General features: G+C 49.2%; 1 pseudogene; it reads right to left on the bottom strand.

Moving 5' to 3' along the window:
- LOC116979341 overlaps positions 1-13,769 on the bottom strand; it is a 33,590-nt pseudogene extending 19,821 nt beyond the window's left edge.
- Positions 13,770-16,509: the final 2,740 nt, after the last annotated feature.

The raw sequence follows: 16,509 nt of genomic DNA, 5'->3' as shown, positions 1-16,509 counted from the left end.
TCACGATAAGGAAATGTAAGGTGTGAACACGGGACAAAGGGGATGGAGATGAATGAAATGTAGAATAGATCATTGTTCCCGGGGGAAGGGAACAGCAAAGCAAACAGAGATAAAATGTAGTCGGTGATACAGACAGGTAGATGAACAGGGAAGGGGAAGGGACGCAGAGAGAAGGAAGGCAAGGGATACTTACAGTTAGAGAAGTCAATGTTCATACCGAAATGCTGGAGTACAACAGCGGGTCAGGCAGCATCTCTGGAGAGAAGGAATGGGTGAAGATTTGGTTCAAGACCCTTCTTCAGACCACTGTTCATACCACTGGGATGTAAGCTGCCCAAGCAAAATATGAAGTGCTGTTCCTCCTCGCTCGGCGCACTCCAATAATCGAGGCCCAGGACAGGAAGGGCAGTGTAGGAATGGGCGGGGGATTTAAAGTGTTTAGCAACCGGAGATCAGGTGGGTTTAGACGGACTGAGCAGAGATGTTCAACAAAATGATCGCCGAGTGTGCGCTAGCCCTCACCGATATACAGGAGTCCACACCTGGAACAGCAGATACAGTAAATGAGGTTGGAGGAGGCGCAAGTGATCTTCTGCCTCACCTGAAGAATCGGGGCCTTTGGACGGAGTCGAGGGGGGAGGTATAGGGACAGGTGTTGCATCTCCTGCGGTTGCAAGGGGACAGTACCTGGGGAGGGGGTAGTTTGGCTGGGAAGGGACGAGGTGACCAGGGAGTGTGGAGGGAACAGTCTCTGCGGAAAGCGGATAGGGGTGCAGATGGGAAGGTGTGGCTTGTAGTGGGATCCCGTTGGAGGTGGCGAAAGTGTCAGTAGATTATGTGTTGTATGCGACAGCTGATGGGATGAAGGGTGAGGACTTGGGGGACTGTCCCAGTCTACTATGGTCAAGAGCTCAAACCTTTGATGAAGTAACCAGGGAGTTGTGGAGGGAATGGTCTCTGCGGAAGGTGGAAAGGGGTGGAGATGGGAAGATGTGGCTAGTGCTGGGATCCCATTGGGGGTGGTGGAAATTTCGAAGGATTATGTGTTGTATTCGACAGCTGATGGGGTGGATGGTAAAGACGAGGGCGGAGCTGCGGGGTACCGAGGAGACACGAGTGAGGGTATCATCTATGATGGGAGAGGAGAACCCCAGTCCCCCAAGAATGCGGACATCTCAGAAGTTGCGGAAGGAAGAAGGGTCCCGATCTGAAACGTCACCCCAGAGATGCTGCCTGTCCCACTGAGTTACTCCAGCATTTTCTGTCTATCTGAGCTGTGCAGGTTGTCGGCGTTCAGTTTTAGGCAGTGGCTTCAGACATTGACATCAGCTGGGCGTGACTATCCTGTAAGAGGGGCAACGCATTCTCAACAGTTCACTGCTGCATTTATTTAGGGGTAACGTTTATTTTGCATTCAACAGAGTGTCCCGTTTAGTTTAGAGATACAGCGCGGAAACAGGCCCTTCGGCCCACCGAGTCTGCACCGACCAGCGATCCCCACACATGAGCATTGCCCCATAATTTACACATACACCAAGCCAATTAACATACACACCTGTATGTCTTTGAATTGGGGGGTGGTGGGGGGGGGGGGGGGGGGGGCGGGGACAGAAGATAGAAAAATAGACATAGAAAAATAGAAAATAGTTGGAGGAGGAGGACATTCGGCCCTTCGAGCCAGCACCGCCATTCATTGTGATCATGGTTGATCGTTCCCTATCAATAACCCGTGCCTGCCTTCTCCCCATATCCCTTGACTCCACTAGCCCCTAGAGCTCTATCTAACTCTCGCTTAAATCCATCCAGTGATTTGGCCCCCACAGTGATTTGGCATCTAGCTTATCCAGTCCTTTTATAATTTTATATGTTTCTATAAGATACCCCCTCATCCTTCTATACTCCAGTGAATACAAGCCTAGTCTTTTCAATCTTTCCTCATATGCCAGTCCCGCCATCCCAGGGATCAATCTCGTGAACCTACGCTGCACTCCCTCAATCACAACGATGTCCTTCCTCAAATTAGGAGACCAAAGCTGTACACAATACTACAGATGTGGTCTCACCAGAGCCCTATACAACTGCAGAAGAACCTCTTTACTCCTATACCGAAATCCTCTTGTTACGAAGGCCATCTTTAGACTCTCCCACTTGTATACAGTCATCTGCCTATGTATCAGTTTTAATTCATCCACAATCCACACATTGTTAACCAGTATTTTTTTTTACTTTTATTGTATGCCAACTTTGTATTTTTATTTTTACTTCTACTATCTTGCACTATGTCTATGACCAGACGCTAATCTGCATTTCATTGTATCTATACTTGTATTTGTGCAATGACAATAAAGTTGAGTTGAATTGAATTGAATCGAATTCCATTATCTTTCTTCACTGCCTGCTGTACCTGCACGTCAACGTTCAGTGACCGGACAGTGTACAAGGACGCCCAGGTCTCACTGTACATTGATGACATTGAGAATTTCTTAAAACTCATCATCATGGTTGAGGGCTCAGACCGCGAGCTTCTTCGTGGTGTGCAGGTTAGTCATTTACCTGCCGACCCACGTTCTTTCTTTCTCTCTCCCTCTCTCTCCCTCTCTCTCCCTCTCTCTCCATCTCTCCCCCTCTCGCCCCCTCTCTCCCCCTCTCTCCCCTCTCTCCCCTCTCTCCCCTCTCTCCCCTCTCTCCCCTCTCTCCCCTCTCTCCCCTCTCTCCCTCTCTCCCTCTCTCCCTCTCTCCCTCTCCCCCTCTCCCCCCCCCTCTCTCTCCCTCTCTCCCTCCCTCCCCCTCCCTCTCTCTCTCGCCCTCTCTCCTTCTCTCTCTCGCTCCCTCTCTCTCTCCGCCCCCTCTCTCTCTCTCCGCCCCCCCTCTCTCTCTCTCTCTCTCTCCGCCCCCCCCCCTCTCTCTTCCCCCCCCCCCCCCCCCCCCCCGCTCTCTCCCTCTCCCTCTCCCTCTAAAATAGAGCATCTTTGTTGGTTCATTATGACTTGACGGGGCTTTCAAATCTCGCACGAGAAACCTTGGCGGCACGGTGGCGCAGCGGTACAGTGGCTGCCTCACAGCGCAAGTGACCCGTGTTCTTTCCGGATGACCGGTGCTGTCTGTACGGAGTTTATACATTCTCCCCGACACCTGCATTGGTTTTCTCCGAGATCTTCCGTTTCCTCCCGTTCTCCAAAGACGTACAGGTTGTAGGTTAAGTGTCTTGGTACACGTGTAAAGTGTCACTGGTGTGTGTGGGATAGTGTTTGCGTGTGGGGATTGCTGGTCGGTGCGGACTCGGTGGGCCGAAGGGCCTGTTTCCGTGCTATATCACTAAACTAAACTAAAGTAGAGCAGGTAATCTATGGAACGAAAGCAGTGCATCTTTATTGGGTCATTATGACGACGGGGATTTCAAATCCCGCACGAGATACCTTCAAGAATGGAGCATGGATTTCTATCAGTCATAGAAACATAGAAAATAGGTGCAGGAGTAGGCCATTCGGCCCTTCGAACCAGCACAGCCATTCTATATGATCATGGCTGATCATCTAAAATCAGTATCCCCGTTCCTGCTTTCTCCCCATATCCCTTGATTACGTTAGCCCTCAGAGCTAAATCTAAGTCTCTCTTGAAAACACCCAGTGAATTGGCCACCACTGCCTTCTGTGGCAGAGAATGGCACAGATTCACAACTCTGGGTGAAAAGGTGTTTCCTCATCTCAGTCCTAAATGGCCTACCCCCTTATTCTGAAACTGTGGCCCCTTGTTCTGGACTCCCCAGTCACTCTGGGTGAAGTCCAGATGGAGCTGACAATGTTTGCATCTTCCACTTTAAATAAAAGTCAACTGAATTACGGAAGGTTAGAGAAAGAAGTGTATTGATGCCTCCTTCATCAGAAGCACGGTTGACATTTGTTACAAAGAGAAATCAACTTTTATTTCAAGTAATTTAAAAGTCACTTCATTAAACGCGGGGACAAGCCGTGTGGAGATTGCATTCTTCACGGCTTTCAGTGACACACCCATGTGATCCACTGAACAAGGTCCTGGCAGCATATTTCCTAGGACATTGAGGGAAGTTAGTGTAGAAATAGTAGGGGCTATGACAGAAATATTTCAAATGTCATTAGAAACGGGAATAGTGCCGGAGGATTGGCGTACTGCGCATGTTGTTCCATTGTTTAAAAAGGGGTATAAGAGTAATCCTAGCAATTATAGACCTGTTAGTTTGACGTCAGTGGTGGGCAAATTAATGGAAAGGATACTTAGAGATAATATATATAAGCATCTGGATAAACAGGGTCTGATTAGGAACAGTCAACATGGATTTGTGCCTGGAAGGTCATGTTTGACTAATCGTCTAGAATTTTTTGAAGAGGTTACTCGGGAAATTGATGAGGGTAAAGCAGTGGATGTTGTCTATATGGACTTCAGTAAGGCCTTTGACAAGGTTCCTCATGGAAGGTTGGTTAAGAACGTTCAATTGTTGGGTATTAATGGTGGAGTAGCAAGATGGATTCAACAGTGGCTGAATGGGAGATGCCAAAGAGTAATGGTGGATGGTTGTTTGTCAGGTTGGAGGCCAGTGACTAGTGGGGTACCACAGGGATCTGTGTTGGGTCCACTGTTGTCTCTCATGTACATCAATGATCTGGATGATGGTGTGGTAAATTGGATTAGTAAGTATGCAGATGATACTAAGATAGGTGGTGTTGTGGATAATGAAGTAGATTTTCAAAGTCTACAGAGAGATTTAGGCCATTTGGAAGAGTGGGCTGAAAGATGGCAGATGGAGTTTAATGCTGATAAATGTGAGGTGCTACATCTTGGCAGGACAAATCAAAATAGGACGTACATGGTAAGTGGTAGGGAATTGAAGAATGCAGATGAACAGAGGGATCTGGGAATAACTGTGCACAGTTCCCTGAAGGTGGAATCTCATGTAGATGGGGTGGTAAATAAAGCTTTTGGTGTGCTGGCCTTTATAAATCAGAGCATTGAGTATAGAAGTTGGGATGTAATGTTAAAATTGTACAAGGCATTGGTGTAGCCAATTCTGGAGTATGGTGTACAATTTTGGTCGCCTGATTATAGGAAGGATGTCAACAAAATAGAGCGAGAGTACAGAGGAGATTTACTAGAATGTTGCCTGGGTTTCAGCAACTAAGTTACAGAGAAAGGTTGAATAAGTTAGGTCTTTATTCTTTGGAGCACAGAAGGTTAAGGGGGGACTTGATAGAGGTATTTAAAATGATGGGAAGGATAGACAGAGTTGATGTGGACAAGCTTTTCCCATTGAGAATAGGGAGGTTTCAAACAAGAGGACATGACTTCAGAATTAAGGGACAGATGTTTAGGGGTAACATGAGGGGGAACTTCTTTACTCAGAGAGTGGTAGCTGTGTGGAATGAGTTTCCAGTAGAAGTGGTGGAGGCAGGTTCGATTTTATCATTTAAAAATAAATTGGATAGGAATATGGACGGGAAAGGAATGGAGGGTTATGGTCTGAGTGCAGGTAGATGGGACTAGGGGCAAATAAGTGTTCGGCACGGACTAGAAGGGCCGAGATGGCCTGTTTCCGTGCTGTAATTGTTATATGGTTACATGGTTAATATCTTCTTCATTTGACCTCAACTGAGTGTTACGACAATATTTACTTTGCGAGGTCATAGATCACCTTGCAAGAAGCTCTAGCCATCATGGTTAGAGTGAAAAAGGTTTTTTTTTTTTTTTGAATTGAGAAGAGCTATCTATCATCTTATGTATTGATCTCAGGTGGATTTACCCACTCTGGTCTCAGAGCCGGTGATTCCAACCACGGCAGCCTCTTGAATGCAGAGATGTTCGAGTTTACTGAGACCAATGTGATGAAACAATTGGGTCTGGTTTAGGTTTTTAGTTCAGAGTCAATGCCGAAGGCAGACCAAACATCTTAAACAGATTGGTCAGATACAGTGAGAAATCATGTGAAATAATCACTGAATTGTATTTTAAATGAATGTCCCTGCATGTTATACTGTTTAGTTTGGAGATACAACCAGATAGTCCACTGTACCTGCATGTTATACTGTTTAGTTTGGAGATACAACCAGATAGTCCACTGAGTTCGCACCGACCAGCGATTTTATTATTTTCCTATTTGTCAATTTGTGCCCGATTATTTGGTAGCCAATCAACCGCTGTCTCTAAGGGGGGTTGTGTCCAATCACCAACCAGCTTGCCTTACATTTCCCGTCCAATCAGCAATTCGGGTTCCTCCCGTCCAATCAACCACTGTCTCCAAGGGCATTGTGTCCAATCACATAATGCAGTTTTATGGTAATTAGCTGCTACGGTAAAGGTTGGAAGCCAGCGGAGCTACTGACAGTCAAACGGGAGGAAGCAGGAGAGATTCACACAGTGTAGAATCCATAGCACCTAGTGTGTAATTTCATAATATATACTAAATAACAGGGCTGATACACCTTGGCTGGGAACCTGGGGCCCACCAAAATTGTTCCCAATTGGGCCCCGCACATCCTAAGGCCGGCCGTGCCCCCCCCCCCCCCCCTTACCTAACCTAACCCCATTGAGATAATAATCTGTCCCCTTGTTTTTACCGCCAAAATGGATAACCTCACATTTATCTATATTATACTGCATCTGCCACGCATCTGCCCACTCACTCAACCTGTCCAGGTCACCCTGCAACCTCCTAACATCCTCTTCACAGTTCACACTGCCACCCAGCTTTGTGTCATCCGCAAACTTGCTAGTGTTGCTCCTAATTCCCTCTTCCAAATCATTAATATATATGGTAAACAGTTGTGGCCCCAACACCGAGCCTTGCGGCACTCCACTCGCCACTGCCTGCCATTCTGAAAAGGACCCGTTCACTCCTACTCTTTGCTTCCGGTCTGCCAACCAATTTTCTATCCATGTCAACACCCTACCACCAATACCATGTGCTCTAATTTTAGTCACCAGTCTCCCGTGCGGGACCATATCATAGGCTTTCTGAAAGCCTAGATACACTACATCCACTGGCACCCCTTCATCCATTTTACTTGTCACATCCTCAAAAAATTCCAGAAGATTAGTCAAGCATGATTTCCCTTTCATAAATCCAAGCTGACTTGGACTAATCCTTTTACTGCTCTCCAAATGCCCCATTATTACCTCTTTAATAATTGACTCCAGCATCTTTCCCCACCACCGAAGTCAGGCTAACTGGTCTGTAATTCCCCGTTTTCTCAATCTCGCTACTTTCTTGAAAAGTGGGATAACATTAGCTATCCTCCAATCCACAGGAACTGATCCTGAATCTATTGAACATTGGAAAATGATCACCAATGCGTCCACTATTTCGAGAGCCACCTCCCTGAGGACCCTGGGATGTAGACCATCAGGCCCAGGGGATTTATCATCCTTCAGTCCCATTAGCCTACCCAATACTATTTCTCGCCTAATGCAAATTTCTTTCAGTTCCTCTATCCCCTTAGATCCTCTGTCCTCCAGTACATCTGGGAGATTGTTTGTGTCTTACTTCGTGAAGACAGATCCGAAGTACCTGTTCAACTCTTCTGCCATTTCCTTGTTGCCCATAATAATTTCACCCGTGTCTGCCTTCAAGGGAACCACATTTGACTTTGCTACTCTTTTACCCTTAACATATCTAAAGAAGCTTTTACTGTCCTTCTTTATATTCCTGGCCAGCTTCCCTTCGTACTTCATCTTTTCAGCCCGTATTGCCCGTTTTGTTTCCTTCTGTTGTCCTATGAAAGTTTCCCAATCCTCTGGCTTCCGGCTACTCTTTGCTGTGTTATACATCTTTTCTTTTAGTTTTATTCTATCCCTAACTTCTCTTGTCAGCCACGGTTGCCTCCTACTCCCCTTAGAATCTTTCTTCCTTTTTGGAATGAAATGATCCTGCGTCTTCCGGATTATGCCCAGAAATTCCTGCCATTGCTGTTCCACCGTCAATCCTGCTAGGATCCCTTTCCAGTCTACCTTGGCCAGCACCCCTCTCATGCCTTCATTGTCCCCTTTGTTCAACTGCATCACTGACACTTCCGATTTAACCTTCTCCTTCCCAAATTGCAGATTAAAACTAATCATAATATGATCACTACCTCCAAGCGGTTCCTTTACCTTGAGTTCTCTTATCATATCTGGTTCATTGGACAACACTAAATCCAGAATTGCCTTTTTTCTGGTCGGCTCCATTACAAGCTGCTCTAAGAATCCAATCCAGGTGTTAAGTTCGGGGCAAAGCCTCTCCCAGCGGGGAATAGCAAGTGACTGAAGAATCGGTCAGCGAGACGTTTGCAACCAGCCACCATGGCGATATTAGCTTTAAAATAGTTATGGATAAGGACATGGCGGGTCCAAGTCCAAGTTCGGTAATGGGCCGAGGCCAGCATTGGTGGTATTAGACAGGAACATGTTCGGACATGTGCAAATTCCTCAATGACAATTTATCCCCTGTCTGACCCCGGAGAAAAAACGAAAGCTCGAGATCGGAGCAGTTAATGAAGGAATCTTGAGGATAGTTCATGTTACTGACCCAGCAACGCACGTGACAATAGTTATTTAGTTTAGTTTAGTTTAGTCTAGTCTAGTTTAGTTTAGTAATGCAGCATGGAGACATGTCCTTTGACCCACCGAATCCAGGCTGACCACTGATCAGATTAGTTTTATATAATGACACGTTTGAATTGCATCTTGTGAGTAGGGAAAGGATGAGAAAGTGAGATTATATAGACCAATGTGACCGGGTGATCAGTGAACTCGGTGGGACGAGGAGCCTGTTTCTGTGTTTCATTATTAACCTAAACTAAACTATTGTCAGTAGAAGGACCTCGATCGGAAACGTCACCTATCTGTGTTCTCCAGAGAAGTTGCCTGAGCCGCTGAGTACCTCGAGTGTACTGGGTCCATTAAACTTTTGTCATGTAAGGTGCTGGGTCTGTCAAGTTCCTGTCAGTTATTAGACACAACAATGCTGGAGTAACTCAGCTGGACAGGCAGCATCTCTGGAGTTTCAGGGTCGAGACCCTTCTTCAGACCCCACCTATCACACATAAACGTCACCCATTCCTTCTCTCCGGAGATGCTGCCTGTCCCACTGAGTTACTCCAGCTGTTTGTTTCTATCTTTGGTTTAAACCGGCATCTGCAGTTCCATCTTACACATCCTGTCTGTTACTGACTGAAGTATTCAGTTTATATTTCCCTACAGCGATGCTGTTTGTGTGGGCAATGCCGTGCGGAAATGATTCTCAGCAGCAGCAGCTCTGATATAATCTTTGCAACTCTGCCGTGGCAGCTAGCCAGGGGTTTCATGAAACATCCTGCGACCAGTGAAACGCTTGAAGAAATGGTAAATATTCAACTTTAATGACCCGCACCGGGTAAAACCGATCGATCCAGATACACGACCATGAAGATACTTTATAGATGTCGACATGGTGTATAATAATCTGTAATATCAGCGTGGAGTGTGCCTCTCACTGACTGAGGGGGGACAGGAATTGTGTTGCCAGTTTCATGTTGTTTTCTACTGACAGGAAGCACCTGTAATTGTGGTCTTTCCCCGACTCGTGTTACACTTGCCTGCACTCCTGAAACATTCTCACCTTGAGTAAACTCCACCCCGTGTTTTGTTTATTTCCGAGGCATTGACCTTACACTTAAAGCCCATCCAGTAATAATGAGCAGAAGGATAAAACATACCCCCACTGGAGAGCTGGGGTCACTTGCTACACAGTACCATCCCTTTACATCCAAAATCATTGCCAGTTATTATAGAGCATTTTGGTTCATATGGATCTGTAGCATGACCGGTTCTATCTTCCCATGCCTAGTTTTATCCAAATAACTTCCTATTTGTGCAAACAAAGTACAGTAAAAAAGCACAAAAAACAGAGAAGGTTCACCAGACTGATTCCTGGGATGTCAGGACTTTCATATGAAGAAAGACTGGATAGACTCGGCTTGTACTCGCTAGAATTTAGAAGATTGAGGGGGGACCTTAGAGAAACTTACAAAATTCTTAATGGGATGGACAGGCTAGATGCAGGAAGATTGTTCCCGATGTTGGGGAAGTCCAGAACAAGGGGCCACAGTTTAAGGATAAGGGGGACATCTTTTAGGACCGAAATGAGGAAAACATTTTTCACACAGAGATTGGTGAATCTGTGGAATTCTCTGCCACAGAAGGTAGTTGAGGCCAATTCATTGGCTATATTTAAGAGGGAGTTAGATGTGGCCCTTGTGGCTAAAGGATCAGGGGTTATGGAGAGAAGGCAGGTACAGGATACTGAGTTGGATGATCAGACATGATCTTATTGAATGGCGGTGCAGGCTCGAAGGGCCGGATGGCCTACTCCTGCACCTATTTTCTATGTTTCTATGTTTCTATGATACACAGTGCTGGAGTAACTCAGCGGGTCAGGCAGCATCTGTGGAGAGGGTGACAGGGTGACAAGGGACAGGGAGACAGGGTGACAGGGAGACAAGTTACAAGGTGACTGGGTGACAAGGAGACAAGAGACAGGGTGACAGGGAGACAGGGAGACAGGGTGACAGGGAGACAGGGTGACAGGGAGACAGGGAGACAGGGAGACAGGGTGACAGGGTGACAGGGAGACAGGGTGACAGGGAGACAGGGAGACAGGGTGACAGGGTGACAGGGTGACAGGGTGACAGGGTGACAAGGGACAGGGTGACAGGGTGACAAGTGACAGGGTGACAAGGGACAGGGTGACAGGGTGACAAGGGACAGGGTGACAGGGTGACAAGGGACAGGGTGACAAGGGACAGGGTGACAGGGTGACAAGGGACAGGGTGACAGGGTGACAGGGTGACAGGGAGACAGGGTGACAGGGAGACAGGGTGACAAGGGACAGGGTGACAGGGTGACAAGGGACAGGGTGACAAGGGACAGGGTGACAGGGTGACAAGGGACAGGGTGACAAGGGACAGGGTGACAAGGGATAGGGTGACAAGGGACAGGGTGACAAGGGACAGGGTGACAAGGGACAGGGTGACAATGGACAGGGTGACAAGGGACAGGGTGACAGGGTGACAGGGTGACAAGGGACAGGGAGACAGGGTGACAGGGAGACAAGTTACAAGGTGACTGGGTGACAAGGAGACAAGAGACAGGGTGACAGGGAGACAGGGAGACAGGGTGACAGGGTGACAGGGTGACAGGGTGACAATGGACAGGGAGACAGGGTGACAGGGAGACAGGGAGACAGGGAGACAGGGAGACAGGGAGACAGGGAGACAGGGTGACAGGGAGACAGGGTGACAGGGTGACAGGGTGACAAGGGACAGGGTGACAGGGTGACAAGGGACAGGGTGACAGGGTGACAAGGGATAGGGTGACAAGGGACAGGGTGACAGGGTGACAGGGTGACAAGGGACAGGGTGACAGGGTGACAGGGTGACAGGGTGACAAGGGACAGGGTGACAAGGGAGACAAGGGACAGGGTGACAGGGTGACAAGGGACAGGGTGACAGGGTGACAAGGGACAGGGTGACAGGGTGACAGGGTGACAAGGGACAGGGTGACAGGGTGACAGGGTGACAAGGGACAGGGTGATAAGGGACAGGGTGACAGGGTGACAAGGGACAGGGTGACAAGGGACAGGGTGACAGGGTGACAAGGGACAGGGAGACAGGGTGACAAGGGACAGGGAGACAGGGTGACAGGGGACAGGGTGACAAGGGACAGAGTGACAAGGGACAGGGTGACAAGGGACAGGGTGACAGGGTGACAAGGGACAGGGTGACAAGGGACAGGGTGACAAGGGACAGGGTGACAAGGGACAGGGTGACAAGGGACAGGGTGACAAGGGACAGGGTGACAAGGGACAGGGTGACAGGGTGACAGGGTGACAATGGACAGGGTGACAGGGTGACAGGGTGACAATGGACAGGATGACAGGGAGACAGGGTGACAAGGGACAGGGTGACAGGGTGACAGGGTGACAAGGGACAGGGTGACAAGGGACAGGGGGACAGGGTGACAAGGGACAGGGAGACAGGGTGACAGGGTGACAAGGGACAGGGTGACAGGGTGACAAGGGACAGGGTGACAGGGAGACAGGGTGACAAGGGACAGGGTGACAGGGTGACAGGGAGACAGGGTGACAGGGTGACAAGGGACAGGGTGACAGGGTGACAAGGGACAGGGAAACAGGGAGACAAGGGACAGGGTGACAGGGAGACAAGGGACAGGGTGACAGGGTGACAAGGGACAGGGTGACAAGGACAGGGAGACAGGGTGACAGGGTGACAAGGGACAGGGTGACAGGGTGACAAGGGACAGGGTGACAAGGGACAGGGTGACAAGGGACAGGGTGACAGGGTGACAAGGGACAGGGTGACAGGGTGACAGGGTGACAAGGGACAGGGAGACAGGGAGACAAGGGAGACAAGGGACAGGGAGACAAGGGACAGGGAGACAAGGGAGACAAGGGACAGGGAGACAAGGGACAGGGTGACAGGGTGACAGGGAGACAAGGGACAGGGTGACAGGGTGACAGGGTGACAAGGGACAGGGTGACAGGGTGACAAGGTGACAAGGGACAGGGTGACAGGGTGACAAGGGACAGGGTGACAGGGTGACAAGGGACAGGGTGACAGGGTGACAAGGGACAGGGTGACAGGGTGACAAGGGACAGGGTGACAGGGTGACAAGGGACAGGGTGACAGGGTGACAGGGAGACAAGGGACAGGGTGACAGGGTGACAAGGGACAGGGTGACAGGGTGACAGGGAGACAAGGGACAGGGTGACAGGGTGACAAGGGACAGGGTGACAGGGTGACAGGGTGACAAGGGACAGGGTGACAGGGTGACAAGGGACAGGGTGACAGGGTGACAAGGTGACAAGGGACAGGGTGACAGGGTGACAATGTGACAAGGGACAGGGTGACAGGGTGACAAGGGACAGGGTGACAGGGTGACAAGGGACAGGGTGACAGGGTGACAGGGAGACAAGGGACAGGGTGACAGGGTGACAAGGGACAGGGTGACAGGGTGACAAGGGACAGGGTGACAGGGTGACAGGGTGACAGGGTGACAAGGGACAGGGTGACAAGGGACAGGGTGACAGGGTGACAGGGAGACAAGGGACAGGGTGACAGGGTGACAAGGGACAGGGTGACAGGGTGACAGGGTGACAAGGGACAGGGTGACAGGGAGACAGGGTGACAAGGGACAGGGTGACAGGGTGACAGGGTGACAGGGTGACAGGGTGACAGGGTGACAAGGGACAGGGTGACAGGGAGACAGGGTGACAAGGGACAGGGTGACAGGGTGACAAGGGACAGGGTGACAGGGTGACAAGGGACAGGGTGACAGGGTGACAGGGTGACAAGGGACAGGGTGACAAGGGACAGGGTGACAAGGGACAGGGTGACAGGGTGACAAGGGACAGGGTGACAAGGGACAGGATGACAGGGTGACAAGGTGCGGCATGTCTGGACCTACCTGGAACTGCTTCCTCCCATTTCTGATCTCTGTTTCTCGCTGCCGGCCTGTGTGATGGTCCAGTGATCCCGGCGCTGTGCTGAGGTGAGGTCGGTGATCAGAGATCCTATTTGTCCGTGGATGTGTGAGTCTGCTCCTTCACGAGGAAAGTAGTGAGAGAGTGAGTGATGGTTTGTTCTATACCAGAAATCCCTGAGGCTGTTGGGAAAATCACCCTTAATCGGGATGGGTTTCATGCAATCTACTGAAAATGGACCTGTACGTGCTGGAGTTTAGAAGGATGAGGGGGCCCTCATTGAAACTTACCAAAAACCTGTCTAGCGTGGATGTGGACAGGATGTTCCCACTAGTGGGAGAGTCTTGGACCCAATGTCACAGCCTCAGAACTAAAGGACATTCCTTTAGGAGTAGGAATTTATTTTAGTTAGAGGCTGGTGAATTTGTGGAAATCAATGCCACTGAAGGCTGTGGAGGCCAAGTCAATAGATTTCTCCAAGGCAGAGATACATTCTTCATTCGTTATGGGGGTAAGGGGTTATGGGGAGAAGGCAGAGTATGGGGTTAAGAGGGAGAGATAGATCAGCCATGGTAGATGGTGGAGTAGGCTTGATGGGCCGAATGGCCTAATGCTGCTCCTTTCACTTATGAACCTGTGTACAGCGGGGATGTCGCACCCCAACTTCCTCAACCTGACAGCGAGAGGTTTGGAGAATTGAGTCCCCCCCCCACCCCCAGAGAAGGAGGACTTGTTGAACACAGAGATTGGTAGTGAATGGAGATGGGGGAAATTCAAGGTCTCTGTGGGTCGGTCTACAGAAGTAGTCTGTAAATCGGTCAGTACTTTGAAACGGTGACTGACAACCTCATACAATAACTGGCTAGTGTGTAACTGGAAACGCTGTAACAATCCCCTTGTTAAAACAGTGTCTTGGACTGGAAATCCCTGTTACATCCATCTCTGTACCACCCACTCCTCTGACATCAGTCTAAAGGGTCTCGACCTGAAAGGTCACCCATTCCTTCTCCCCAGAGATGCTGCCTGTCCCGCTGAAGTATACATCTGATAGACAACAATGTTACCTGTGGCGAATTCACTACCATCAACATGTGGCGGAAAAAGGATGGCAGGGACTAGTTGGGCCGAATGGTCTATTTCTGTACAGTAAATGCTACCACTAATAGAGATCAGTCAAAATGAGCAGGTACTGAAACAATGTCCAGGACTAGGGGTCACTGTTTTAGATTAATGCCATTGAGGACAGAGATGAGGAAAAACTTTTTCACTCAGAGAGTTGTGAATCTCAATTCAATTCAATTCAAGTTTATTGGTCACATACTCAATTATACAGGTATAACCAGTAGTGAAATGCTTAAGTGTCTGTCCAGTTGTGCATGGTTCCCCACTTACACATAACCCACATAAAACAATACCCACATATAACACATAATAAATATGTACCCCATAGATACCACATAACCCACATACAACAATACCCACATATAACACATACCCCATAAATATACCACATAACCAGTAGTGCTGTTACAAGCAAAGTGACAAGTGCCGTGGAACACCTGTGATGACAGCATGTTCCATCCAGTTCAGTCCCATGTGTGTGTGTTTGATGGTAGCGAGGCGGGGCGGGGCGGGGGTGCAGGTGCTGGTGAGGTGCTGGTGAGGAGGGTGGGGAGGGTTTGGGCGTTGGGGGGCTGGGGGGGGGGGGCGACTACACTCAGAATCTGTGGAATTATCTGCCACAGAAGGCAGTGGAAGCCAATTCATTGGATGTTTTCAAGGGAATTAGATTTAGCTCTTATGGGCTAAAGGAATCCAGGGACATTGGGGGGGGGGGAGCAGGAACGGGGAACTGATTTTAGATGATCAGCCATGATCATATGGAATGGCGGTGCTGGCTCGAACCGCCGACTATTATTACTGCAACTATGTTGCTGTTTCTATGATTCTAACGTGGCTCCGAGAGAGGTTTGATATTCTGCAGGGGGTCCCGGGCCCGGAGACAAGTGTCAGACAGGGGCAGACAATCCACTCCGTCTCCTCGCCGCCCACAGGAGGCCGCGGGGCTGGAGTTTGTGCCGCTCTGGTTGTAGCGGATGTTAAAGAATCCAGTGACAACAGCGGCCGCCTTCTCTCATTGAGTGCCCGGAACAACCAGACGGACTAGTAACGTGACAACAAACACCAGCGGCCACTCGGTAACCCCTATCATGTTTACGAATCTATTTGCAACGAATTCTCTGTATTGAGTGCAATATAGAGAGACTTTACACAGATGTAAGGCTCAAGTGTTGCCGGAGTTTTTCCGTCTATTGTGGGATCCAGTCGCTTTGCAGCAGATCACACGGAGAGCTGACGGGGAGAACAGGCTCGAAGGGCCGAATGGCCTACTCCTGCACCTATTTTCTATGCTTTTTCCTATCTGTACTCGTTCTTGCAAGTGGACGCTGGAGGTGAAAGTTGTGTCGCTCGCTCCTCTCTCTCCTTCTCCCCTCCCGTTCGGTTTCGGTTGCTGTTGCTCCCTCTCTTTTTTTTTTTTTAAATTCCAAGACTTTATTCAACACATCAAATAATACAACAGATCACGTCATACACAAAACGAAATTACATTATTCCAAGTGTCATTATAGTACAACATTACAATCATTATTCACAATACTCTCAACCCCACGCAGTGACCAGCGCCCACGGAATACCTCCAAAGTTCCCGTGAACACCGCATGTTCCCTTTCCAGGGACACACGTGCACGGACGTAGGCCCAAAAGAGGGGCAAGCAGCCGACTCTTGCCTGACCATCCATCGCCTGCTGCCTGGACCCGCGTATGGCCATCTTGGCCAGGCCCAGGAGTAGACCGACAGGTAGGTCCCACCCTCCCACTTGGCTCTCCCCACACCCTGCCTTGTGTCCAAACACAAGAATCGTAGGACTAAAATGTAACCAGAACTTTAGGAGCTACCCCTTCAGATATTGATACAGGGGCAGTAGCCTCTCACACTCCATATAAATGTGGAACACGGTCTCTTC

Source organism: Amblyraja radiata, chromosome 12, assembly GCF_010909765.2.
Source record: "Amblyraja radiata isolate CabotCenter1 chromosome 12, sAmbRad1.1.pri, whole genome shotgun sequence".
NCBI lineage: Eukaryota > Metazoa > Chordata > Chondrichthyes > Rajiformes > Rajidae > Amblyraja > Amblyraja radiata.
This window is presented reverse-complemented; position numbering and strand designations above follow the sequence as displayed.